This window comes from Odontesthes bonariensis, chromosome 2, assembly GCF_027942865.1.
Source record: "Odontesthes bonariensis isolate fOdoBon6 chromosome 2, fOdoBon6.hap1, whole genome shotgun sequence".
Taxonomy (NCBI): domain Eukaryota; kingdom Metazoa; phylum Chordata; class Actinopteri; order Atheriniformes; family Atherinopsidae; genus Odontesthes; species Odontesthes bonariensis.
In genome coordinates, this window is record NC_134507.1 from 34,249,981 (window position 1) to 34,263,559 (window position 13,579).

Genomic DNA, 13,579 nt, shown 5'->3' on the forward strand with positions numbered 1-13,579 from the left:
AGATCAGTGCTCAGGAGTGTGTGACTCGTGCATGTGGAATAAAGATGAAGAAGTGCTCACGCAGTGTTGTGTTCATTCCTACTGATGACAGTCCAGTGAAAATGAGTCGCCCCATGTCATTCTTGGAGGACACCCCGTCAGAGTCTTGTAATGTCTGGATGACGAGTTTGAGTGACAAATACAAAGCCAGACCCGAGACCCCAGAGTATGAGGAGATGTGCTCGGCTGATTTTGCTGCTAGCTGCAGGTTTGTCAGTGCAGACCACTCAAAGCGTGATGGTGTTTCACCACTTCTGAATGAGCTGGGATTTGTCCAAAGGCGGAAAAATGATAAGCCCTCTGTCATCAGATATTACCAATGTTCCAAGGAGAAGCACCCCGAGCAGTTTTATGCCAGATTACTGAGACTGTACCTTCCTCACCGATCCGAGTATGAAATACCAAGTGCCCATCTTCCAACCTACGAGTCTTTGTACAACTCTGGCTGGGTGCAGCTGCCAGGCTCAAACCGTCCTGAGAGCGTGAAAAACATTATACAAACACACAGAGACTAATATGAGAAACACACTGAGGAGATTGAGAATGCACTTGTAGAGTTTGAGGAGAGCAGAGAGCATGTGATGGATGAATGGTGGAATCTGGCTCCTGAATCTGAAGTTGTGATGATGAGCTGCAGCAAAGAGAGCCAGACGATGAGCAGGAACATGTGCCCGACTATTGTCCTCAGTCTGCTGCTGTGACAGAAATGAGAGCCATCAGAGAACCCCCAGCTGTGGATCCAGCTGTGCTGCGGCAGATGTATCAGAACCTGAAGCAGAAGCAGGCCTGTGTGTTCCATGCTATCAGAGACTGCTGCATTAAACTTGTGTGTGGCCTAAATCCAGAGCAGTTTTTCTTTTATGTCAACGGTGGTGCAGGAACAGGAAAGTCCTACCTGATGAAATGCATTTACTCAGAGGCATCTAAGATACTGAGCAAACTGCAGCTACATGCAGAGGAGTTTGACATATCAAAGTCAACTGTTTTACTCTCTTCTTTCACTGGAACTGCAGCTTTCAGCATCTGTGGCACAACACTGCACTCTCTGCTGAAGCTTCCACGCAGTCTGAAAGCACCAATCCAAGGACTCGCTAACCAACTGGATGAACTCACATCTGAACCTTTTAATGCTCAAATCATCATTATCGATGAGATCTCCATGGTTTCAAAGCCTCTTTTTGCTTATGTGGACGCAGGACTGAAACAGATCAAAGGCAATCAGAGAGCGTTTGGTGGAATGTCAGTTTTAGCTGTTGGAGATTTCTATCAGCTGCCGCCTGTGCGCCAGTCTAAACCTCTGTGTGTACACGACCCAGCAGATACTGACCTGTGGCAGGAACATTTTCAGATGATCACTCTGACTGAGATCATGAGACAGAAGGATGATGTTGCCTTTGCAGACGTGCTGAACAGGATTGGGGTGAAACCAAAGGCAGATGAGCTGTCTCAGGCTGACAGAGATTTGTTGTCACAGGCCATCACTGAACCAGCTCTTTGTCCCACTGAGCTTCTGCACATTTTCCCACCAATAAGTTGGTTGATGAACACAACTCAGCAACACTGGCTTTGTTCCATTCCAACATTATCACGATGGGTGCAGATGACTTCCAGAAAGATCCCGAACAGGCAGAATGGCCCGTAAAGACACACCATGTAAGGGAGGCCGAAACTTTCTGCAGGGACACCACGTCCATATTTCTAGAAATGAGAGCTGCTCCTTCCAAAGTGGGATGGATGCCGTCTCTCCAGGTTTTCTCCAGAAAGATTGCCAATTATCTATGTAGCCCACGTTGTTTGCTGGACACCATCAAGACAACCAGCGGTTGAAGGAGGACATGCGGCTAAACATGTCATCACTGGTCAGATTTGGCAGGGGTCCAGAGAAAACTACGGAGTCCCACATTGTTTTGGCAAAATTACACACCGATGCAACATTAATTTTAGTGACCTCCGATTGGCGTAACCGGGTGTCATTAACGCCGACGTGAATAACAGTTTCACCGTATTTACGTTTATCCTTAGCCAGCAGTTTTAAATAGGATTCTACGTCGCCCGCTCTGGCCCCTGGAATGCATTTGACTATGGCCGCTGGTGCCTCTAATGCCACGTTTCTGACTATAGAGCTGCCAGTTACCAGGGTTTTGTCCTCAGTGGGTGTGTCACTGAGTGGGGAAAATCTATTTGAAGCATGGACAGGTCGATGGTGAACAACGGGCTTGACTTTAGAGCTATGCCTCTTCCTGACAGTCACCCAGCCACCCTGTAATCCTGGCTGCTCAGGTTCTGCTAGGGGGAGGCTAATTGAGCTAGCTACGCTAGGTGGCTCCGCATTGACTAAAGGGACCTTGCTCGCTATCGGTTGATTTTCAACAGTGCAGAGCCGAGCTTCCAATTAAGATAACCTCGCCTCCAAAACTACAAAAAGACTACATTTGTTACATGTAGCATTATCGCTAAAGGAGGCCGAGGAGTAACTAAACATCTGACACACGGAGCAGGTGAAAGCAGGAGATGGAGGGAGAGAACTGGTAGCCATGCTAAGCTAGAGAACCAGACACACCGCTAAAAAGTGAGAATAAAGATTAAAGATCTGTAGGAGTGTGTTAGAAAAGAATGGTAAGCTATAGAGTTAACTATGCAAAATTGTGTAAGTTATAGGTAGAAATAAAGTGATTATCAGTAGTCCAAGAGGAGAAAGAAATTCCACAGTACACAAGCAAGGTAACAGGAAGTGATGCAATACGTCTTACTGCAAAGCAAAGCGTCACAGCGTCAATCAACCACCACTTCACCACTGGGCCAAGACTCCTTTAATGTTGGGGATGTTCAGTCTATGTCCTCAATAACTTCACTCATGTTGAGTGAAGGGAGAGCCAGCTGCTACAGCTCCAAACAATATAGTAAGACAGGACATTTTTGCAATTGTTATCAGCACTCTTAAAGCTGCCGTCGGCAGGTTTTCAAAATTCCGAGTCTAAAGTCGGAAAATTTGAACTGATACAACTTTCAGGTCCCTCCCCCTCTGTGGACGAGGTTGTGCACGTGAGTTCACACCAATGTGTGCGCACACAAGCTGGGGGCAGACTCACGCTCAGCATGGAAGACGTGGTTGGTGACTGTTCTGCTCAGATAATAGATAAATAATAAACCTAACGTGATTGGTTAAAAACAGCCGGGAGCGCTCCATTTTTGCAAGCACGATTACAGGCTACAGAATTCGGGATTTTTCCTAAACAGCCTATTTAATATTCTACTTCCAGAATCAGAATATGACTAAAAAAAAGTTGCAGACGGCAGCTTTAATGAACAATTTGGGTGAGCAAAGAGAGACACATTTAAGATCAAGGAAGGTACCCAAAGTTAACCATCAAGCTTTCCGTATAGGTTTCTTAAAGCAGGAGGGCTCGTCCGGGATTTGAACCCAGGACCTCTTGCACCCAAAGCGAGAATCATACCCCTAGACCAACGAACCAAAAGGTGGTCTTTTTGTGTTTCGTGAGAGCGCGCGGACAGCTGACGTAGCCATGGAATCCTGGGAATTTGTGATTGCTTTCTTTCTTCTTTGACTTTTCCAGAGCAATGAGCCTATATTGTTTGGAGTTGGCTCTCCCTTCACTCAACATGAGTGAAGTTATTAGGCACATACACTGAACAGCCCACAAAAACTCCTGAGACCAATGAGTCAATACTCACCGCCAGGTTCCACCAATTCACTTCACATTTTATCAAGAAGCCCAACTTTAAGATAGAACAGGTCTATATCTCCATTTCTCTACCATTGACTTGAAGTGTTTCAATCTGGATTTATAGAACAAATACCAAAAATGCTTTAGATAATACTGCAGAGGGTGTGCTTACATGATACAGGTACTTATGAGTGGATCTGTCTTTCAAATTCCAGATAAGAAATTCATTTAAGAAGGACTTGAAGCAACTTCAGAATGAGTGGTGGAGGTTTGAGCTGTATTTCCATATTTGGGGCTTTGATTCCAAATGCATTCAATGTTATAGTCAAAACGATACCCTCGGAAGGTACGTTCGATCATCGAATAGAAACATCCTACAACTTTCAGTTCAGCTCACTCAATGTCAGTGTTGCTTCCATCTTGTTTATTTTTTTTATTTCAAAGTTCTCTTATTCTAAAGTGGAGATTAGTTGCCAAAAGTATGTGTAAATGAATCTGTAACACTACAAATCCCTGCTGTGAGTGTAAACTTGTGGAGGGTCAACGTAAACCCCAAGTAAAAGCCGGGATAACGGTTTGTCTAGCTAAAAATTGCATTGTAAAAAAAAGAAGAGTTGTTCACTTAACTGTCAGTGGCTTCAATGTTGGGGATGTTCAGTCTATGTCCTCAATAACTTCACTCATGTTGAGTGAAGGGAGAGCCAGCTGCTACAGCTCCAAACAATATAGTAAGACAAGACATTTTTGCAATTGTTATCAGCACTCTTAATTAACAATTTGGGTGAGATCAAGGAAGGTACCCAAAGTTAACCATCAAGCTTTCCGTAAGCTTTTCTTAGAGTAGGAGGGCTCGTCCGGGATTTGAACCCGGGACCTCTCGCACCCGAAGTGAGAATCATACCCCTAGACCAACTAGCCAGAAGGTGGACATTTTGCGCTTCGTGAGAGTGCACGGACAGCTGACGTAGCCATGGAATCAGTGGCGTGCATACATAGACATCAGGGGCCTCATGTACAAAGCGTGCGTACGCACAAAATAGTGGCGTACGTTTTCACGTCAACGATCAGATCAAGAACGAAAAGACCGTGGAAATGTGCGGTGCCTCACGGCAGCTTCAGGGCTGGCGTACGCACGTTTCTACAGCTGTTGATTCTTTGGCGACACCTAAGGTGATGTTGGGAAACTGTTATAATAAATAAATGTGAAAACAATTAGTCCTCAGACAGTGATGTGCACATTTGAGATGGATGAACAATTAATACTGATCAACAATTAACACACCCATGTGTCTCCATTTACACGAGCGGATATAAAAACAGCGCAAAGTGGTGCAATGCATACCATTAAAAACAATGGCTGCTTAAATTAGAAGACTTTGCAAATGGTGCAATTCGAAGAGAGCGTGTGTTCACTACAACAGAGAGGATTAGCTGGCATATGATGGCGACTGACTCATTAGCCGTTTTGAGGGAAATCCTCCTGGAACTGTGCGCAGAGCTGCGGCCGGCGTTGGAGCGCAACACAGCGAGGAGCCATGCGCTGCCTGTGCTCACAGGTGATGTGCACACTGGGGTTCCAACCGGAGCATTCCAGAGGCAGGTCGCCAACCGATTGGGACTGTGCCAGCCGAGCCATGCCAGCAGTGTGGGACAGAATTATCCGCATCTCAGCCACGTATATCAAATTCCCAACAGGCCAACATTAAAGACCTCATGACACCTGGAGACGACTTTTTTTTGTTTAGTCTGAAATAACTATTATTTTCGAGTTGAAATACATTTTTGTGATAAATATGCCCGGTTCTCTGTTATTTTCTAAATTTGAACGCACGCCACTGAAATCCACAGGCCAGTGTCCCGCCAACGTTCCAACATAAAAATGACGTATGCTCCGGAACGTCTGCTCCCTCCTCCTCTCTCCTCTCCGCACACTTTAGACTGTTCGCGGCAGCACACCGACTCATCTACTACTGGCATTGGCTCACACCTCCCACAAGTACACCTAAAGCAGGGGTGGCCAACCGGTCAGAGACTAAGAGCCGCATTTTTTACTGTGTTACCACAAAGAGCCACATTATTTGGAAAAATGACCGAATTCTCTCCGTTCCATCCGTCTGTTCTTGACTCGCTCTCTCGTCTCGGTCACATCAGCGCTGATATTAAACCCACGAACCGAGCAAAATGAGTCAAAAACAGGCGTGTTTGGAAAGCTTCTTCCCACTGAGGAGACGGAAGAAGAGGCTAAGAAAAAGAAAGCTGCATTTTGAAGACATGTTTCAGCGTTACCATAGCGACCAGAGAGCGTTAGGAGGCAGAGAGGATGTCAGGAGGACGCTGCTAATAAAGTTAAATCCAAGTACACAGTGGATTCAAGTTTATTATTATATTTACTAAATACCACAGAGTCTGTGATTGTTTCATTTAATTTGTAGTATTTATCCGCCACACCTGAAAGGCCGGTCCGTGAAAATATTGTCTGACATTAAAAGAAAAAGAATAAAATTATATCCAAGACTTGTGGAAAGAAGTAAAATGATTTAAAAGCAAATAAAGCAATAAGCAGCAGGAGGAAGCAGAGACACGTCTGCACTCTTCAGAAGCAGGAAGCAAAGTCTTTAGAGGTCAAGTTAGCGACTGAAAAACTTACCTGTCCTGTGCAGGTCGTCCACTTTTGTGTAACACCCCATCTTTGAATGTATAAGCAGTCATAAAGTTGAGACTTCTTCAGAGCTGCAGCCAGCGCTGTTTCTCTCCTTCAGGAAGTCAAATGAAACTGAAACGTTGATGCGGTCTCACTGAGCTTTGTTAACAGAAGTTTCCTCCACAGAGGACAAGCTGCTGATCCTGGATCTGCTGAGATGTCCCAGGCCATTGTTGGCTTTGGTCCTCATACATTTAACTTTGTCCTGAGAAAGGAGAAGTTCCAAAAAGGGAAACAGGGACTGTTTCTGCATTTGACATAGACTATATCATGCTGACGTTGATCTGGGGCTGCAGTTTTTCATTTAGTTTCAGACTTGTTGGATTGAAATGTTGATGAGTTTCTGTGGCAGATAGGCTCCAGTCCCCCTGAAACCAGGTAAAGCAAATGGAAGGATGGAGAGTTTGCTCCATTGAATGTAAAGTTATCCTGAAGATAACGGGCAGGATTTGAACCAGCTGTTGCACCACTGGCAAGTTATGGTCTCTGTGAAACTCACCAAGCCACCTTCACACTTGGAGATGTCTCTGGAGTGTTTTTCAATTTGTATTTTTAGTGTTTGGAGCTGAAACTTCACTGAGTCATAAGTTTTGATCCCAGAACCTCTGAGGTTGAAAACATTCACCAAACAGTCTGAGCTATTCTTCCAGACACTCAGATGTGCTGTCCTACAGCTCTTCTCTCTGGACTTTGACCTATAAAATACAGAAACACATCACCTTACATTCATGATTTTTGACCTTTACTTGTTATTGAACTCAGTCAGGAACCTTTCTGTGCAGAAAAACTGTTCCACTGAACCCTTTGCTCTGATTTCTGCACAGGCAGCAGTTCCATAATGAATCAGTCGGGGTGTTGAAAGGAATGTTCACGTGACATCGAACACAGAACCGTCTCCATTCACCTCAACAGTAAATATCATCTTCTCCCGTCCACACCAGCTCTGTGAAGAATGTTAGCTGCAGTTCTTCATTCACCATCCCGTCTTCTGTGTCACACAGAACAGCAAATGAAGAAGTAAAGGAAGTAAATCAGATCTTCTATGTGTCCAATGAGTGTGATCCTGACCGTATCCAAGCCAGTCAAACTTCTGTTTAGTTCAGTTCAGTTCAGTTTACTTTATTGGTACCCGTAGGTAAACTGGTTTTGCAGTTTAAGAGAGAGATGGGTGTCCTTACATACAAGCTACAAGACACATGACACATATAAACATGGAATCTAAAAAACACATATAGGCTACACAAGAATAAATAATACAAGGACAGTGCTGACATATAACATACAACATATATGTACGCAAGAAGCAGAACTGCAGTGGGATGACCATAAGGCTTCATGCAGTTATTGAAGAACTATGGCAGTTAAAATGCAATTTAAGTGCAAAAGCATTGCTACAAGTAAATACATAACCTGCAAGTGCATTGGAAACATAATAATCCACAGGAAATTTGTCTTACATCTTATGTAGCAGAATAACTGCAGCTGGGACAAAACTGTTTTTGAATCTGTTGGTTCTGCAACCAGGAACTCCCAGCCTCCGTCCAGAGGGGAGGTACTGGAATTCATTATTCAAGGGGTGTCGGCTATCATCCAGGATACCCATTGCTATCCGCTGTAGTTGTCTTGTGTATAGGGAAGAAGGGTGCAGCTGTGTCTCCCCAATTAGTTTGCTTGACCACTTGACAATTTGGTATAGGCGGTTCTTGTGTGTAAGGGGAATATTGCCAAACCATGATGCTAAAGAAAAAGATATAATTGATTCAATAAAAGAGTGATAAAACAAAATCATCATGGTCTTGTCAACATTAAACTGGTAAAGCTTCCTCAAACAGTGTAACCGCTGTTGTCCTTTTTTGCATATAGCCTCACAATTCTCCTGGAGATTTAGTTTGGCGTCGATGATTGTCCCTAAGCATTTATAGGATTTAACTTGTTCCACTATTTGACCTTTCATAGTGGTGGCCTCATGCCTAGGATTGTTTCCAAAATCAATGTGCATATCCTTTGTTTTTGCTATGTTCAGTTGAAGATATGATTCCTCACACCACTGTACAAAATCTTCTACTATTGGTCCATGACCTCGTTCGTTCTTCTGTAGCAAGCTTACAATGACAGAGTCATCTGCATATTTAATTATGGTCCTATTAGCAAAAGTACTCTGACACATGTTTGTATACAGGATGAACAGGAGGGGTGAGAGTGCGCACCCTTGTGGCGAGCCTGTGGAGGAGCAAAGTTGACTGGACATGACTCCATTCACCCTGACTTCCTGTGTCCTATTAATTAAAAAGTCTAAAATCCAACCAACAAGATTAAAACTTAAAGAAAATTGTGTAAGAAGACGGTTTATTAAAATGTGTGGTTGGATGGTGTTAAAAGCTGATGAAAAGTCAATAAATAAAACTTGTGCATGTGACCCACTTCCTTCAAGATGTTTAAGAAGCTGATGGAGTAGGGTGATGGTAGCATCTTCCACTCCTCTGTTCGGCCTGTAGGCAAACTGCATGGGGTCCAATGCATTTTCTGTGTGCCTTAAGATGTGTGACCTTATCAATTTTTCAAAATTTTTCATTACAATTGAGGTTAGGGCAATGGGTCTAAAATCGTTCAAAGTACTTGGCCTGCCACATTTCGGGACAGGGACCACAACAGCGTGTTTCCATACCTTGGGTACATGTTGTGTCTGCAGAGATTTATTAAAAATGAGCTGGAATATTGAGCTCAACTCTTTTGCACATGTCTTAATTACACGCCCACAGATATTGTCTGGTCCATAACTTTTATTAACCTTTGTCTTGAAGAAGACATTTTCAACATCTCTACATGTGATGCTGGTGTGCTGACCATCTTTGAGTTTGCACTGGAGTTTTCCAATTTCCTGGCTGAAATCAAACTTATCAAAACGGTTATAAAAACAATTCAAGGCACTTGCAAGCTCATCATCAGATTTAAAACCTTCAAGGGATATATGGTTACTTTTACTCTGGTTCTGGATACCAGCCATAGTTTTCATACAGGACCAGGCAGAGCCAAGGTTATTCTCAGCCATTCTTTGTTCGAGTTTGGACTTATATCTTTGTTTGGCTTTAGATATCTCAGTTTTCAGTTCTCTGGTGGCTACATGTAGATCAGTAGCAGTACCCTGCTTGTGAGCCTGCCTTTTTCTCTGTAAACAGCTTTTAATAGTCCCATTTACCCATGGCTTGTTGTTTGGGTAAATCTTGATCTGTTTACATGGGATAATCATATCCCTACAAAAAGCCACATATGAACACATCACATCAGTGAGTTCATCCAAATCATTACAGGAGTCTGTAAAAGTGTCCCAGTCTGTGCAGTCATAACATTCCTGAAGGCACATAACTGAATCCTCAGTCCATTCCTTTACTTCCTTGATTTGCACTTGTTCCCTTCTCAAGACAGATCTGTACTTGGGAATGAGTTGAACACAGTTATGGTCTGCAGAGCCCAGCGGGGGCAGTGGAATCGATTTGTAGGCGTCCTTCACTGTACCATAACAGAGATCCAGTGTCTTTCCCCGCCTGGTTGGACAGGTGACATACTGATAAAAGTCTCTCACGGAATGTTTTAACGTCACATGATTGAAGTCACCTAGGATAAAGTTCTTAGCGTCGGGATAGGTGATCCAAAACCGTCGATCCACAGTTCTCGGTCCTGGTCGTGCCCAGACAACCAGGTCTCCGTGAAGGCCAAGACGCAGCATTCCCCAAAATCCTTCTGCAGCTGGACGTTTCCCTGCAGCTCATCGAGTTTATTCCTAAGGGATTGTACATTTCCTAAAATCATGGTGGGGAGGGGGATCCGTTTCAGACACCGCTTCCTCCGGCGTAAACGAACACCTCCGCTTCCTCTTTTTTCCCTGCCATGCCGAGTGTTCGGGCTTGTGATCTTTTCTTATACAGTCTGGTAAGTTTAAAACCGCATCTGGTGTGTTGTGCGCGCCCTCAAAGCGAAGTGGAAGCAACTGGTCTCTGCTGTACACAGTTCTTGCTTGGGCGGCCTGCATTGTGTCTCGGGCAAGCAGCAGGCATGACACCAGAATCGAAGTTACAACCAGATAGAAAAGTTCCATTTTTGTTTTGTATCGTCAGTTCAGGGTGAAATGACGTGGACAAACTTTAAACAGACTTCAGACAAACGTCAGGACTCTTAAGACTTATACAACCAATTAAAACAAACATATCGGACGCCAAACTCTCCCTGCCAGTCGCTGCGTGTGCAAGCGCCTGTGGCTCTTGCTCACAGTTCAGGTTCAGTTGAAGGTTTAGTCAGTGGTGTTATTTATTTAGTCATTTACAAATCCTCTGTAAAGTAGATCATAAAGCAACTGAAGTTTGGTGGATTAAAGCCTGCTCTTTAAAGCACAGAGCAACGTCACCTCCCAAAGCCAACCCTGTCACTGGCTCTAAAGGAGAGGAGCCTGTTAGCGGAGGGCCCTGCTCAGAGTCCTGCTTTAGTGAACTACAGCAACCAAGTAAACCTGCGAGACTTCTGTTGGGATCAGACTGATCTATGAGGGCTTAAAGATTCAATAAAGAGAAACATGCAGCTGAACCCAAATGAAACTTGAACAGAGAACTTACAGGAGAGCTTTTTAATGCTTTTATGCATCAATCTTTACTTCATTGGCTCCCTCCATGGGATAAAATTTGGAACATTTTCCTAATAAAAGAAAAAGATGTCAAGGCTCAGAAAGCACCTTTATCATTGTTTTACTGTGTAATATGTAGGATCCATGAACTCATTTATTACCAGCTCTATCAGCATGGAGAGAATCCCCTTTTCTCCCAAAAGATCCCAGGTGCTGCTCCTGAGGTGTTTCTGTGAGTTTATCACACCAGCTGGTGAAATGATATGAGTCCCTCTACAGTTGTTGTAGATATCAGCTGAGATTCAAACTAAAAGACACATTTTGTGTCTGAAACTGTGAGAGACTGTTCAAGTGGGACTGAAAGCAGATTCAGAGGGTTGTGATGTATGTTTTTCCACCCAAATGATCTGATAACTGTCAGAGATGCAGCAGTGCTATGAAATCCACTTTAGAAGCTGCAGTTATTGGCCACAATGAGAGCTGACCATCTCTGTGGCTCAGAGGAAAACTGAGCAACAATATATTTTAGATAACTTATATATTTATATATTATATATATATTATTCATATATTTCTATAACTTACAAATGAGGATATAATGATGCAGCTAACAGCAAAGCTAACAATAAGCTACATAGAAGGAAAAGCATCAGCCAGGCTCTGTCAGAGGTGACAGTGTAGAAACAGAGTGCAGGCATAGAGGGAAGTACAGGTTAAGTGGGAGATTACATTTCTACACCTGAACAGGGACTTGAACCCTGGACCCTCAGATTAAAAGTCTGATGCTCTACCAGCTGAGCTATCCAGGCCCTATGAAAGTGTGTCTGAGTGACAGCTGACATCTGAAACACTTCCTGAGTCCAAAGCTGTGACGCTGTTTTCTGAACAAATGCCTGGTTGATGTGAACTTGTGTTGCAGCCACTGAGCATAAAGAAGAAGGCCTTCATGGAGGGAAACAGGGAGTTAAGGAGGAGTGTGAAGAAAAAAGGAAGAGAGCAAGTCGGTGGGAAACTATCTGCAGCAGAACAGTGTGAGGGATGTGTGGTCAGGAATGGAAAAGCTCACAGGCTTTGGGATAATGTGGGATCAGACAGATGGAAGAGTTCAGACAAACTCAGCATGCTGCTGCCTCCTGCTACAGACCTCACATCCTCCATGTACCAACAGCTTCCCTGTCACACCTCAGCACATCTACATGAAACTATCACATCTATAGGAAAATAAACTATGGCCTCATCTGGAATACAAACAAAAGAGATGATTGTGGATTTTAGGAGGAGCAGCAGTCAGCTGAACACCGTCTCCATCCTCGGTGAAGAGGTGGTTGAGGATTACAGATACCTGAGGGTTCACCTGGACAGCAGACTGGACTGGAAATGCAACACTGAGGCTGTCTACAAGATGGGACATTCAGTAAACTATTCCTATAACTGTATGTATGCTAACTGAGCTGGCATGGGTTGGTGCACTAAACACATGTTACAGAGTTTAATATTTCTGCATCTTTTAGTAAAAACAGTAAAGAATGAGTGTATATTTCCAGCCAAATTCCCAGTAAAGCTGCTCTCATCCACATATTTTTCTGTTTCTTCTGTCAGACGGCTAAACTGAAAATCAGCCCATTAAGACTACGTGTCAACTCGTGGTCACTTAAAGCATGTCCAGACTGTCGCTCTGCTCTAATAAAATCCTGATTTTGTAACCGCAGCCTCATGTAAGAAAATCACCCTTCAGGTGACTTAAAGACAACATGTTGGCAGCGATTTCAGCTGTGCTTACATGCAGCGTGATGTCCCACAGAGAAAGTTAGAGGCAGCAGAATGTCAGGAAGGTTTTCTGCACAGTCTATCCCGTGCATGTACGTTGGGACAACATGGTGGTCCAGTTAAATGGACGAGTACACCTGGAACTGAAGCTGGACTTACCTGTGCATGCAAGCGTTCTGAATGTCCTGATCAAGATAAAAATATGTAACATACAGAACAAAAAGCATACATCTCCAGCTGAAAACATGAAACCTGCATCCTACAAATAAAATGTTCCACTGGGGAGACCCACCCAAGTTGGTTATTAGGAGGAAATTTCAGAAATATCCTCAAAACCAGTTTTTCTCAGTGTGCAGACTTCAGCTTTTTGTTTTAAGTTTTGAACAAAGAAAATAGACTCAAATGTAACCTCTCTTCTATGCATATTCAGAACTTATTTAAATCTCTTCCAGAAAAACTCTTGTTTTGATCGTTTTCTTTAAAATGAAGATTTTTAAAAAGCTAATTGACCATGTGCTCTGTTTTACATATAACACCAGTTATAGAGGTAAACACGCAAAGTTAACATATTGGCAGGTTTCAAATATATGTTTCAGTGGCGGCCGTGCTTTGGCTCACTGGGCCTTCAGTGCGGGTTTACCGTCCATTCAGAGTCGCTATTTAAATCCGTCCTGAGTGCCCACATGGATCTGGATCTCACTAACCGTGCTGTATGCCAATAAACACAGAGAGACAGCTGCTAGAAGACTTTCTTCTGCAGGTTTCCTTCTGATT

At 43.6% G+C, this 13,579-nt stretch overlaps 2 non-coding genes across 2 annotated transcripts; both read right to left on the minus strand.

Moving 5' to 3' along the window:
- Nucleotides 1–3,439: 3,439 nt before the first annotated feature.
- On the minus strand, nucleotides 3,440–3,511 carry trnap-ugg (transfer RNA proline (anticodon UGG)). Its single transcript has one exon. It is a non-coding gene; the product is annotated as a tRNA-Pro (tRNA).
- An 8,263-nt stretch (nucleotides 3,512–11,774) lies between these two features.
- On the minus strand, nucleotides 11,775–11,847 carry trnak-uuu (transfer RNA lysine (anticodon UUU)). The gene has a single exon. It is a non-coding gene; the product is annotated as a tRNA-Lys (tRNA).
- Between the last annotated feature and the right edge of the window lie 1,732 nt (nucleotides 11,848–13,579).